Below are 15,129 nucleotides of genomic sequence, written 5' to 3' on the forward strand. Positions count from 1 at the left end.
GTAAATTTTGTGTCAAAACAAATTGAATCAGGTAGAAAAACTTATATCATACATGTTGGTGAACTTCCAACATATAAAACCATGTGATTGATGCTAGCTGAAGATTAGCCTGAATTGCTAAGAGATCTAGTTTTTTCTAAAATGGTGGCTGTGGGGTGAAGTGAGACATGAAGCACAAGTTAAGTTTAGTCTTAAACATATTTTAGTGTTATATTACATTATATATGTTTTATTTTTAATGTCATAAACATTGTAGAAAAGCCATCATGCCAAGAAACTATACACCAGGAAGACAACCTGGGGCCAAACACCCCTCGCAGAGATGGAGAGTGTAGCCACTGAGGTCATGCAAGGAAAGAAGTCTTTAATAAAAGCTGGAAGGGATAGGAATATTGATAAGACAACCCTCAAAAGATTCATAAAGAAAAAAGAGAAAGGGAAAGTAAAATCAGTAGCCTGGGCGGCAGTAGCTGAGGTAAAGAGAATATTCACAGATGAGATGGAGGAGGAGCTTGCCAAACACTTGAAACAACTAGCTGACAAGTTCCATGGCCTTGCTCCAGTTAAGTGCCGTGAACTGGCATTTGAATACGCAGAGAAAAACAATATCCCTGTCCCTGCCCATTGGACAGAGAAACAATGTGCAGGTAAGCTAGGGTGTGCAAGAGATCACGTGAATCATAAAAATCATAAATGTGCTTAATTGACCAATCCCCATGATTCTGTTACTAGTCCGATATTACTTTTGGAATGTGTGGTTGTCAATCTAGCTGTCAGGATTTTAAGTATTACATGTATAACATGTGTTGTTATGGTAGTTTTAAAGTGGAAAAAGTAAGTGGATCACTTTACCCCGTAGCCAGGGTAAAGTGAGACACAAGATCATTTCCATTGCTAGGAAACATCCTGAATTAATGGGAAATGTGTAAATTTTACTGATATATCATTTTAGCTCGCCTAAAGGGGAGCAAATGTAAAAAATGTCCCACATTACCCCGCTCTCCCCTATCGATCGTCTCGTCGATAGCTCTGCAGACTCATTACGATTAACATTAGATTCAATAGCCCTGCTAAAAAAGGAAAATGTCAAACATAGTAAATTAGCTCCGTGGTATAATTCCCAGACAAATGAGTTAAAACAATTATCAAGAAATCTAGAAAGGAAGTGGCACCAGCAACCGTGTTGAAAATCTTATAGACTGGAAGAATAGTGTTAAAGAATATAAAAAGGTTCTCCACAAAGCAAGAGCTGCATACTATTCAAAACTATTAGAAGAAAACAAAAACAACCCCAGGTTTCTCTTCAGCACTGTAGCCAGACAGACAGAGAGTCACACCTCCACCGAGCCCAGTATTCCTCGATCCCTAAATAGCAATATCTTTATGCCCTTTTTCAATGATAAAATTCTAACTATTAGAAATAAAATCAACCATCTCCTGCCCTCAATCTGCACTAATACCCTCCCAACAACAGAGATCTCAGAAACGGCTTAGAATCCTACCAATTACTTAGACAGCTTCTCTCTGATCACCCGTGATCAGTTTACCAAAATAATCTCAGGTTCTAAACTGTATCTTAGATCCGATTCCGAAAAAATTACTTTTACTACTAAAAATTCTGCCGCTAATTGATAGTTCGTTACTTAACACAATCAATATTTCATTATCATCAGGTTATGTACCACAGTCTTTTAAAATAGCTGTAATCAAACCCCTTCTCAAAAAAACCACCCTAGACCCAGAGGTTTTAGCCAATTACAGACCAATATCTAATCTCCCCTTCATGTCTAAAATCTTAGAAAAAGTTGTAGCCATTCAGCTGTGTGAGTTTCTCCACGAAAATAATATTTATGAAGACTTTCAGTCGGGGTTTAGAGCCAATCACAGCACAGAGAAAGCCTTAGCAAAAGTCACTAATGACCTTCTAATAGCTTCAGATCAGGGACTTGTGTCTGTCCTCGTTCCGTTAGATCTCAGTGCAGCATTCAACACAATTGACCATCACATTTTATTACAAAGACTTAAACCGTTAATTAACATTAATGGAACGGCCTTTAACTGGTTGAAATCGTATTTTTCTGATCGCTCCCAATTCGTGAAAATTAATGATGAAACACGGGAATGTCTGTTGACATCAACTATGCGTCGCTTGATATTCGTCACATACTTGTGCTCTGATTGGTTGTAGGTCTATCCAATTGAGCGAAGAGGCGTTTTTTTTCCTGGTTCGGTTGAAACATGCCCAATAATCACAGCCCAATGGAGCGGTATCAGACTCATATTCTGACTAGAATTATGAGTATGACAACTTCCGGCTAATACAAACCACCAGTAGCCAGTCAGATTTACCTTGAGCCTCAGTGTACCCGCAAGTTCGGCCTGTATCATTGTATCATTGATAACAAGGCAAAAACACCTGGTGGTGCAGAGGGAATTTATGACACATGACACACAGAGCTTCTTTTTACAGCTTCTCCTTCCTCTTCTCCATCCTTATCACATCAAAGTAATTCATATCACATCAATACATGTTTCTGACTTGAACCCTTCCCCGGAGTCCCTGTGCCTTATCGCCCGCAGATCCAGGGCCACAGCTGTGGCCACATCATCATGGATTGCGATTTGTGGATTACGTGCCGGAGGTCGCGGTGGTGGATCCAGTGTGGTGGATTCTATGTCGTGCCGGATGATCGTAGAGGGAAGGACGGATCCTTTGTCGCGTTGGAGTGAAATAATGGTGGTGGACCAAGACAGAGGTGGCAGCTGATGATGGATCCTAACTGGCGGCAGTGGACAATGACTGTGGACTATAGTGGCATCCGATCTGGATGGCTGATCATGATCTTGCTGGCTGCTGACCATAGACTATGATTGCAGCAGGACTGCTTGATATATAGTATTGAAGTTATCCTTCTAAATGTTTACCCTCATCAATGCCGCTAAAAACTTTAATCTTGATGATGTTTTCATGCACGTCTGTCCGTTCTGGGAGAGGGATCCCTCACATGTGGCTCTCTCTGAGGTTTCTACGTATTTGTACCTGTTAAAAGGGTTTTTAGTAGTTTTTTCTTACTATTGCTGAGGGTTAAGGACAAAGGATGTCACACCATGTTAAAGCCCTACGAGACGAATTGGGATTTGTGAATATGGGCTATACAAATACAATTTGATTGATTGATTGATATGAAATTGGCAGGTGGCTGCATCTCCTTATTCGATTTTAACACTTCATTTGAATCGTTCATGTCTTTCTTTGATACGATTATTGATATGTATCGTTGTTTGCTCTGGTAAATTCATATAACATTTTTATTATATTTATCAATAAAAGTCTTTGCTTTAATATTTCATTTTCCATATTATGTAGACCAGATTTTGTTCAGTGAATTGATGATGATCACGGCTGGATGTCTTGGGTCTGTGACTCAAGCCCATGAAATGTGCCCAACAAACGTGTCCTTCCAACCCCAGGCAACCCGGGCTAAACTGGGTGGATCCTTCCTGGCCCAGAATATCACAGGGTTCATTGCGCTTCAGTGACAAACTGTTTTAAAATTTAAATATCCGCTTCAACTCATGTCCTCCGAAGGATGCTCACATAAGCTCCCCACCAGCTTACAGTTTTTCTCAGTTGTTAACACACAAAAAGCGAAAATTCGGTTTTGCACAACCTTCACTTCATGTACCAATCGCTCGACCCAATTTGTCACTACTTCACACTCCCTTATCTGCATTAGACTCTGACTTTCCTTGTTTACACTCTGATGTCAATTACATATCACCTTGTTGTCAAAACACTACACACAATGTTCAGTTGTTGCACACACTTCTCAAGTAAAATCTCCAAGCATCAACCTACAACACACAAATATGGCGACGCCTGCGAGCTAGTTCTGGCAGGCAACTCGAGCTGCGCTGCGCCAATCACGTGACATACATCATGTGACATACATCATGTGATATACCTCAATCTCCACAACCATCTATAATACACACCCACCTTATCAGGTGGTCTATTTAACCAGAGAGACATTTCCCATCAACCCCTCTTGCTCGCACTGCTGCTGCAGTATGGCTACCTGTTGCTACAGTGTCTCAGCCGTTGACCAAGTGACCGTTGTTCCTCCGTGGGTCGTTGTCTCTCTCAATCCGAGTAATTCCTCCTCTGAAGAAGTTCGCTTTATTTCCGAAATTTCGGCTCGGTCCTTCAAGATTCACTACGTGTGAATCGGACGTCAAGCGTCTGCGCCACGACTCCAGCGGGCCTCTCAGCGCGCACCACATCCTGGAGGAGCTGCGCACCCGAAGCGTTTAATTCATCCGGTCTGAGCCACGAGTTAGTTTCAACTACTTCTTGACTGAAGGCGGCTCCGCGAGGCCGAACAAACGCTGGTGGCAGCGTCACTGACGGCAGCTTCGCTGACGGATTCTTCCCGGGACATCTCTGCTCTACCAACTTCTCCCTCACCGCGGGATGTTGTCCCTCGGAGGCGGAGGCAGAGGAAGCGCGCCTGGATCCGCTGGGGCTTTCATCCTGTCTCCTCTGCTGAATGAAGTCTGCACTGAACGTTATGAATGTGTGGCATTCGACGTTTAATGGCTTCAATAAGATGAAGTTTTAGTTGAACTAGTGACAAATTGCCAGCAACGCCACCCCAGGAATTTCACCTGGAGAGTTAGATTAACCTTAAAGTTAAAGCACACAAGTTCATTACTAATGAAAGCTTGAGACTGGGTCCAACATACAATTTCAATTCCTTTTAATTAATATATACAATCTTTAAACATGACTTCGCAATAAAATATGTTCACCCAACCACACTAAAGCGAACACACACACACACACACACACACAACACAAAATACAAATAAGGGAGGGCAAATAAACTCAATAAATGCAAACAAAAGAAAACTAACAAAGAAATTAAATCAAAAGTAATAGAGATTTATCCAAACTGATGAATCCAAATAAATAGGTAAAGCAATTAAGCCAAACCAAAATAACTAAGAAAACGAATTAAACCAAAAACATGCAAAGCAAACCACAAAACACAAATAATATCATCAATAAGATCAGTTAGAAGTCGGTTAACTGAATATATTAAGATGAGACTGAGGATGAGGCAGCAGTCACCATACTCGGTGGTAGGTACAGCACAGTAGGAGATGCAGAGTAGGATGGATGTGTTGGCTATATAAGCCAGTGGGCAAAACAGCAGCCGGCCAACAGCAGCGTGAAGAGGGGGGGGAAAAACGTGCTGGCAGAAACCGCCCACACACACGTCAACCCTGCCATAGAAAAAATACATTTGTTCTAGAAGCTGAACAACAACTGTGGTAACTTGAGTTAACGTCATCTTATCCACATACCGTCAGGAGTTGAATGAACATCAAAGGGGAGGAAGGAGATCGCTTGCATCGAGCAGCACAATTACGTGCAACTCGATCGATCAGCTGATCGCTCCCCGCTGCAACCGGCAGAGGAGGAAAACACTCGCATGCCCTACAATTGGGGCCGATACGGGAGAAGGAAGACCCGGAACTGCCTGAGGGATGGAAGCCAGTGTTGAGGACTTGTGCAAAGTTTAGAAGGTACACAGACGCAAACAACTACTACATACCAAACAACGGCGAGCTGCACGACCCAGCTAACAAAAGGCGACCAGGTGAGGCGGCCAGGTGCGGTGATAACAGGAGGCGGGGCAGTCTGGAGCTTCAAGGCAAGAGGGCTCCCAGTGCACAACCACTCACCTTTATAGACAGCGCAACCAACCGTGATGGGCCGGTACTGCAGCACTAATTAAAGGCCCATCCTGCTACATTCTACCCCCATCGACTTCATCGTCGTCCCGACGATGGAACAACTGATCCAGAGGATCACCCAACTAACACCACGGCCTAAAGAGCGCAGTAACGGCATTTGACACTGGACCAGGGGGATTTGCAGCCCCAAATGCCAAGTTCCCTACAGGTCGCGGAAGGTGATAGAGGTTTAGGTGCTGGCCAGCCGTCGACCTGGCTGACCGGCGTACTTCACTTTCACCAGCATAACTGGTGGATGGAACGGCCAGGGAAACGGAGGGTGGATCTGCCACTGCAGTAGAGGGAGCGCTTGACGACTCTAACCCAGCAGAGTCAGGTGGTGGGAGCAGCAACCGAGGGCTGGTTTGAGTCACCACGGCTGTGCGAGCAGGGGCAGCAACAGGGGTCTCCGGCCCCAACATAAACAAGTCTCCGTCAAACGGCAACTCATCCTCTGACCGAGGCCGGTCAAGAGGGGGTGGACAATGGGGCAATGCACTACCCTGAGGGGCAGCTCCAGCAACGGCTTTCAACAGTGTTCGATGGACCTGCCGAACTTTGGTCTGGTCGTCCATCGGTGCGATGGTGTACACTGGACCACCTTCTCGGGGTGCCTTTACGACTCGGTACACCACAGGGCCCCACAGATCTTGTATCTTGTGGCGCCCCCTTGCACTATGATCGCGCAGCCACACCAACTGCCCCACCTTTAGTGGGTCATCCCGAACCTGATTATCATGATTCCTCCTCCTGCGCTCTGCCGCCACCTTCAACCTTTCCCGGGCCCCGTCAAAGGCAAGCTGGAGCCGGTTTTGATGTTCTTGGATCCACTCATGGACCTCGCCACCCACAGGGTCTGAGACTCTACCCAAGAGAAAATCAACCGGCAGCCTGGGTTCTTGCCCGAACATCAGGTAGAATGGAGACTCGCCGGTGGACTGATGGGGAGTGGTGTTATACGAGTAGAGCACCTGTGGCAGGCAAGAGTGCCAATCTCTTTTCCGAGATGCAGGAAAGGCACGCAATAAGTTGTGGAGAGTGCGATTAAAGCGTTCGCATTGGCCGTTACCGGCGGGATGGTATGGAGTGGTGCGAGATTTTTCAACACCGTAAAGTACACAGAGCTGTTGAATGAGGGAACTTTCAAAGTTGCGGCCCTGATCAGAATGGATACGGGCAGGAACGCCAAACTTATAGAACCACTCAGAGACCAAAGTCTGAGCAACAACTGGGGCTCGTTGATCTCGGGTAGGAACAGCCAAGGTGTATTTACTGAAAACGTCTGTCATGACTAAGACATTCTCCAACCCATTGTGGCTGGGTTCCAGCAAGGTAAAATCAATAGCCAAGATTTCATTGGGACGCGAAGCCAACAAATGCCCCATGAAACTGGGAGGCGGTCTGGGTGTGTCCTTAGCAACTTGACACCTCTCACACTCTCTGCACCACTGTGCCACCTCTGAGGACATACCTGGCCAGTAGCACCTTTGCCGCACTAGCTCCAATGTCCTCTCCACACCCTGATGCCCATGCCCTTGATGAACCTGAGACAGCACCTCTTGCTTTAACGTGGCAGGCAGCAGAAGCTGAAGCACCGCTTCGGCGCCATCAGGACGGAAGATGCGCCGGAAGAGAACACCCTTCTGCTCCACCAGCCGGTTCCACTGACCTATAATGGTCCGTGCAGGAGGAGACAAGTGTTTCCGCTCCTGATAATTGGGAGTCTGCTGCCGCCCCCTGAAGGACAGGATCAGCTTGTTGAAGTGCCTGGAGGTCAGAAGGTGCATGATGGGGCAAAGCAGCAATAGCAGCTTGATTGGCGGGAGTGGTTTCACGCTGCAGGACCTGCCGCAAGGGCTCAGGAACTGAGGTACCAGGAAACATCTCCTCTAGGTTATTTGGCCCAGGTGGATGCTTCCGAGATAAAGCGTCAGCATTTTTATTACTCCTCCCAGAGCGGTACTTTATTTCAAAATCAAAAGCTGCCAATTGTGCTGCCCAACGCTGTTCGGTGGCACAGAGTTTGGCAGAAAACAAGTGACTGAGGGGATTATTGTCGGTGTAAACAATGCATTTATAACCAAGCAAGTACTCCCGGAATTTTTCTGACATAGCCCACTTGAGAGCTAAAAACTCCAATTTCATGGAGCTGTAGTTCGACATATTTCGCTCTGTGGGCCTCAACCCCCTGCTAGCATAAGCTATAGGTCTGACCTTCCCATTCTGTTCCTGGGAGAGCACAGCTCCAAGGCCACCATAGCTCGCATCAACCTCCAGGATGAACGGTAAGGAGAAGTCGGCGTAGGCGAGCACAGGTGCAGTGGTAAGTTTGGTCTTCAACGCTTCAAAATTGCGATGGCACTCATCCGACCAATGCTCCGCCACTATTCGCACCACACCCCTAGACTTCCTACCAGCTAATTCTGCTACCAGCTTATGTAGAGGGGCCGCCAACTTGGCAAACCCCTCCACAAAGCGGCGGTAATAGCTGGCGAAACCAAGGAATGAGCGTAGGTCAGCGATGGTGGTGGGAGGCTGCCAGTTGGCAACTACCTCTTGCTTGCTGGGATCGGTGGAGACTCCCTGATCAGAGACCACATGGCCCAAGTACCGCACCTCCGGCTGGAAGAACGCGCATTTGCTTAGCTTAGCCTTCAGGCCTTGTTCCTGCAACCGTCCCAGTACAATCTCCAGCCGCTCCAGGTGTTGTTCCACCGTGGAAGAGAAGACTATGATGTCATCCAGATACAAGAGCAACGATTGACATTGTTGGTCACCGAACATTCGCTGCATCAGCCTCTGGAAAGTGCTGGGGGCGTTGCAAAGCCCAAAGGGCATGCGGTTCCATTCGAATAAGCCGAATGGGGTGCAAAAGGCGGTTTTGGGCCTGTCTGCTTCTGTGACCGGGACCTGGTTGTACCCGCTGGCCAAGTCAAGAGTGGAGAACCAGCGGGCACCTGTCAGGGCGTCCAAAGATTCCTCGATGCGTGGAAGGGGAAAAGCATCCTTCCGCGTTTTGTTGTTAAGCTGGCGGTAGTCCACGCACATGCGTAAACTGCCGTCTTTCTTTTTCACAAGGACAATTGGGGAAGCATAAGGACTGCTACTCTCTCTGATGATTTGATTTTCAAGCAGTTGGTTAATATGCTCCTTAACCACCTCATACTCGGACGGCGGGATGCGCCTATGGCGTTGCCTGACAGGCACTTTGTCTAAGAGCGGGATGTCATGGCTGATCAGGTTGGTGCATCCCAGATCTCCCTCATGGGAGGAAAAGACAGAGCTGTACTGCCTAAGAAGGGACTGAACCTTACCCTGATCTTCAGTTGGTAAGGCTGACAAGTCCAGAGCCCCAATTCGATCTGGCACGACTTCAGACGTGGCCTGGGAAGCCACGGTGGCGACTTCTGTTGGCGTCTCGGTGACTCCTGCAGGCATGCTGACAACCCGGACTTCATCCAAGGTGCCCACCACAGTGCGAGGGTACAGCAAAACACTAGTGGAGCCAACATTTACGATCGGGATGTACGCAGTGCCTCGTACTACCCGAACCAAAGCAGGTGAAGCAAGCAGCCCAGCAGGTAGGCCAGACTCCGAAGGCTCAAACAACACCCTAGTACCCGAGTACTGCTCGGAGCATGTTGCTGTAACTATTGTCATCGTACCACCATGGATGCGGCATGCCTTCCCACCCCGAACCTTGACCTGGCCTGCTGCGTGCTGAAGGGCTTGCCTGCTGGCCTGATGACACTTCTGTAGTGCCTGCGTAACTGTCTCTGGTGCATCTGATACAGAGAGCGAATTGAACAAAGCCAGACCATGCTGTCCAAAGAGCACCTGATAACATCGATGAATAATGTTCATCCCCAGAATACCCGGAACCTGAGCAGACACCGCTCCCGGAGGATCTTTCACCACCAAAACCCCACACCGCGGCACCGAAGTGCCACAGAGCTCGACATCTAACTCCAGGTAGCCAACATAGGGGATGTCTAACCCATTGGCTGCTCTGAGCTTCAGCCAATTACAAGCTTGTATCCTCTCATGCCCCCAAGGCTGGAAGTGTTGCAGGAAAAAGCTTTCTGTAACTGTAGACACCATGGAACCGGTGTCTACCAAGCAAAGAACCTGAGCTCCACCCATGTCCACGGCAACATGGGGGCAAGACGACATCAGCTCAAGAACTTCCTCCGAGCCAGTGGCTACCCCCCCCGAACTGTGGCTCTGCAGTTCGGCGGGTGCTAGTTTTCCGGCTCCTGGGCCTGATGAAAATGCCCGTTAGACGGTTGACGACCAGGCAAAGAAGACTGTGTGCGAGCAGAAACCCGAACGCCATCACAATCGCTTGCGTAGTGACCTGGCTGTTGGCAGCGCCGGCATATAACAGGGCCACGACGAGGTGGAGGGCGGCGCAGATGAGAGGGCTGCAATGTGGCGATGCTCTGGGTAAGTTGGTTCAGCTGTTCTTGCTGCAACCTTAACATCTCTCTCATCTCCACCATTTCCTGTCCCTGAGGTGAAGTGGTTGCTCCCTGGGAGCCACTCTGTACCCCGTACTGGAGACCAAAAGCTGACGGGACGGAATGACTCCGACCCCTCCCGCCCCCAGGGAAACCCTCCCGCTCCCACCGGATCACCTCACCCCGTACATCAAGTAAAGTAGCAGTAGCCTGCCTCCTGACCAACTGCTTCAGCTCGCGACGCAAGGCACCGTCCAAAACATGCTCGACAAATTGGTCGCGCAGCAAAACGTCTGCATTCGTCATCCCACCAGGTGCACTTCCCTTCACCGACGCCATCAAGCTCAACAACGCGAGGGAGAACTCATGCAGTGTCTCCCCTTCTTGTTGACGTCGGGAGAAGAACGCCTCCTGTAAGGCTACATAAGACTTTGAGCACCCATACAGTTCCTGTAATACAGAGATGATTTTAGCTGAGTCTTCCCTCTCCACAACAGACCGATATTTGATCTCCTCTCGAGCCTCACCCTCAAGATGATCAAACAAGAAAAAGGCTTGCTCAGATGTGGATAAGTGACGCGCCCGCATGCAGGCTTGAACCTCCTCAAGCCACTCATTCAACCCCATCCCTGATTTTCCCCTGAACATAGGACACTTTCTATCCCTTGGCACAAAAACCAGCCTCTCTGCTATGGGGTTCCTAGTAGTAACAGGGGCCACAGGTGGCACAGAAGAAGTGGAGGATTCCGAACTAGGACCAGGCACGGCCACAGCCTGCTCCTGCCGCAACCTCTCATTGTCCACCTTTAACTGCGCCACCAGCTCCCTCAACTCCTGCAGCTCTACATCCATAACTAACACTACAGTCAGACTAGAACACAACAACCCCACCACTGGATCCTCACCGGGACTCTGCGGACCACGAAAGGCCAAGCTGCTGTTTTGCCTCTAAACACAATTCAAAACCTCTACATCAAATATGTACCCTGGGGACTATTAAAATAAACAAAACAAATTATATAAAGGAACTGGACCACACGTCTCTGCTTTCCAAAAGTAAAGATCCTGCCAACAACGCCAAATGTGGCATTCGACGTTTAATGGCTTCAATAAGATGAAGTTTTAGTTGAACTAGTGACAAATTGCCAGCAACGCCACCCCAGGAATTTCACCTGGAGAGTTAGATTAACCTTAAAGTTAAAGCACACAAGTTCATTACTAATGAAAGCTTGAGACTGGGTCCAACATACAATTTCAATTCCTTTTAATTAATATATACAATCTTTAAACATGACTTCGCAATAAAATATGTTCACCCAACCACACTAAAGCGAACACACACACACACACACACACACAACACAAAATACAAATAAGGGAGGGCAAATAAACTCAATAAATGCAAACAAAAGAAAACTAACAAAGAAATTAAATCAAAAGTAATAGAGATTTATCCAAACTGATAAATCCAAATAAATAGGTAAAGCAATTAAGCCAAACCAAAATAACTAAGAAAACGAATTAAACCAAAAACATGCAAAGCAAACCACAAAACACAAATAATATCATCAATAAGATCAGTTAGAAGTCGGTTAACTGAATAGATTAAGATGAGACTGAGGATGAGGCAGCAGTCACCATACTCGGTGGTAGGTACAGCACAGTAGGAGATGCAGAGTAGGATGGATGTGTTGGCTATATAAGCCAGTGGGCAAAACAGCAGCCGGCCAACAGCAGCGTGAAGAGGGGGGGGAAAAACGTGCTGGCAGAAACCGCCCACACACACGTCAACCCTGCCATAGAAAAAATACATTTGTTCTAGAAGCTGAACAACAACTGTGGTAACTTGAGTTAACGTCATCTTATCCACATACCGTCAGGAGTTGAATGAACATCAAAGGGGAGGAAGGAGATCGCTTGCATCGAGCAGCACAATTACGTGCAACTCGATCGATCAGCTGATCGCTCCCCGCTGCAACCGGCAGAGGAGGAAAACACTCGCATGCCCTACAATTGGGGCCGATACGGGAGAAGGAAGACCCGGAACTGCCTGAGGGATGGAAGCCAGTGTTGAGGACTTGTGCAAAGTTTAGAAGGTACACAGACGCAAACAACTACTACATACCAAACAACGGCGAGCTGCACGACCCAGCTAACAAAAGGCGACCAGGTGAGGCGGCCAGGTGCGGTGATAACAGGAGGCGGGGCAGTCTGGAGCTTCAAGGCAAGAGGGCTCCCAGTGCACAACCACTCACCTTTATAGACAGCGCAACCAACCGTGATGGGCCGGTACTGCAGCACTAATTAAAGGCCCATCCTGCTACAAATGAAACAATTCAGGCTGGAATCACACGCCATCTTCCCTGCACGTGATGTAAACAAAATTACGGGACCGGCTCGTGTTATAGTACTTCCTGGTATGTCACTCCAGCAGGATTATGGGAGTTGTAGTCCAATCTCCAGCCATGGGTCTGAAGCTTCTGTCTCCTGACAACAGTACCTTTCCCAAAGGAATCAAATGCTAGCAGGTAATATGTTTTGTTATTCCGGAAACTTTCAATTATATAATATAATATATATGTGGGTGGAGTGGTCTTCCTCCAACCAAGGGTTGGGGTTCAATCTTGTGCAGGGTGGTGGGCCCTCATAGATGTTGAATGCAATAATTGTAAATAACTTACATATATATAACTATATATATGACTTTCTTATGACTTCTGGCATGCGATGATTTCGCAACGGACGTGCCATGTGCTATATTTATCGCATTGCACATGCCCGAGTTTCAGGGATAGGAAGGGAGCGAGATGGCTCACTCCTCAGCTACTTCCATCAGCACCTCCGGTAAAACAAAGTCTATTACAGCTGCGCGAATAACACGCGCATGAGGTAACTAACGAATGATCGAATATTAAATTCGCGGGCAACTATTTTGTCTTCGGATTGTCAACTACAATCTGGTGCACTTTGAGGAAGTGCACCAGAAAATTCTGGACATCCTTCATTGGATGTGAGAGAGTGGTGGTTTACTGTTGTGTCAAGACACCACAACACTTCTGTGCGCAGCGTTGTCGTAAGGCCTGCATGATTATGGCCAAAATCATAATTACGATTATTTAGATCAATATTAATATCATGATTATTCATACATTTTAGGAACAATATATTTTTATAGCATTTTCATGTTTAAAGGCACAAGAACACTGCTTCACTTCCATGTTGTGCTACATTCCAGCTAATGTACACATCTTTCATTAGGTCCTGGGCAATCGACTCTCCTGTCGGTTCTTATGGGAAAAAATGACGTCTGTAAGCATCGACTCTTCATTGCAAATTACAATCAATGCAGTGAATTGTCAGGGACATGTACGGCTCCATTGTTGTGCTTGATCATTGCTCACAGTATTTATTGGACACATGTCTTTGGCCAAATGAAATGCGATCGCATCAGTTATTCCAGTGTGTCTTCGGGAAGGGGATGGATACGCTGTCGCACCATGCATGGTCGTTTATGGTTTTCTCTGTTGACGTTGGACATGGACGGAGATTCAGGGAGGTAATGTTAGTTTTGGCCTTGATGCACTTGATGTACTATGGTTTGTGGGTCGTTTTTTCAGGTGGTTAAACAAGGTAGATGTATTGCTATGCGGCGCAAACACAACTCTAAACGCACTCTGGCATGATTTGTTCTTGGTTATCATCACTTGCCCTAAATTCCAAAACTACCATACAACGGTTGATGATCCTTTTCGAAGGACTAGCTCCTCGCCTTCTGCTCCTGATAATTGATTTACCTTTCACACGACACCGTGATTGGCTACTCTCTGTCTCTACTCTCTAAGAAATACCGGAACTGGCTGCAGACAAAACGTTGTTCTGGCTACCGCTGCAGGGTGCGTGCATGACAACTCCCATTTTGTTCTCCCTCTGGTGGTTAGCGAATGTTAGTCGAGAAAGCGCTTGATTTGATATGTAGCAAAGCACGCATTTTAAATGTCAATATCGCTGACGATCATGCAATTCGATTAATTGTGCAGCCCTAGTTGTTGTGGCTCCCTTTGTCACTCTGAGGTCTGTAAATAGATAGATAGATAGATAGATAGATTACTTTATTCATCCCCGAAGGGAAATTAAGTCGTCATAGCAGCCGGTACATTTGATTAGAATAAAATACAATAGAATAAAATATTGAGGTAGAAAGAATAAAAACAGAAACACAAGATAAATAGGTAGATAAGGTGCAGTGGCAGATGATGGTAATAGTACTGATGATATGATGGTAATGTTATTGTTAGATAGTATATAAAAAATTGTATAGTATATATAATATATATTTATATATGATAGTAATTATACCAATATAATAGCAGTATATAGTAATAATAGCAGTAACAGTATATATAATAATAGTCAAATATAATAATAATAACATGTACACATGTATAAATATGTGTATATAGACTTATATATACAAAGAATATACAAAGAGTATGATATAATATATAGTACGGATATAAGTATTTGGCGATGCAATAGATAATATAATGTACTATGAGTGTAAGAATATGTAGACAGAGTGTGCAAAAGACAATATTATTGTATAAAATGATGAATTGAGACAGGTATATTTAGTTTAGTTCAGTGATGGTGGCTCTGACAGAGGTAGATGCGTTGTACAGTCTTATTGCGGTTGGGAGGAACGACTTCCTGTATCGTTCCTTAGAGCAGCGGGGTTGAATGAGTCTTTGGCTGAAGCTGCTCCTTAGCTTGTCCAGTGTTTTGTGGAGGGGTGAGACGGATTGTCCATGATTGCCAGCATTTCAGGTGGTTTGCTGGACTTAGAGTGTTAAATTCTGGGGTATAGGTT

At 46.3% G+C, this 15,129-nt stretch overlaps 1 long non-coding RNA gene across 1 annotated transcript; it reads right to left on the bottom strand.

Moving 5' to 3' along the window:
- Positions 1-11,776: 11,776 nt before the first annotated feature.
- Positions 11,777-12,458, bottom strand: LOC128426128 (uncharacterized). Its single transcript, XR_008333229.1, has 3 exons — positions 12,388-12,458; positions 12,137-12,312; positions 11,777-12,055 (listed from the first exon to the last, which is right to left on the bottom strand). It is a non-coding gene; the product is annotated as an uncharacterized LOC128426128 (long non-coding RNA).
- Between the last annotated feature and the right edge of the window lie 2,671 nt (positions 12,459-15,129).

The sequence above is a fragment of the Pleuronectes platessa genome, chromosome 20 (assembly GCF_947347685.1).
Source record: "Pleuronectes platessa chromosome 20, fPlePla1.1, whole genome shotgun sequence".
Taxonomy (NCBI): domain Eukaryota; kingdom Metazoa; phylum Chordata; class Actinopteri; order Pleuronectiformes; family Pleuronectidae; genus Pleuronectes; species Pleuronectes platessa.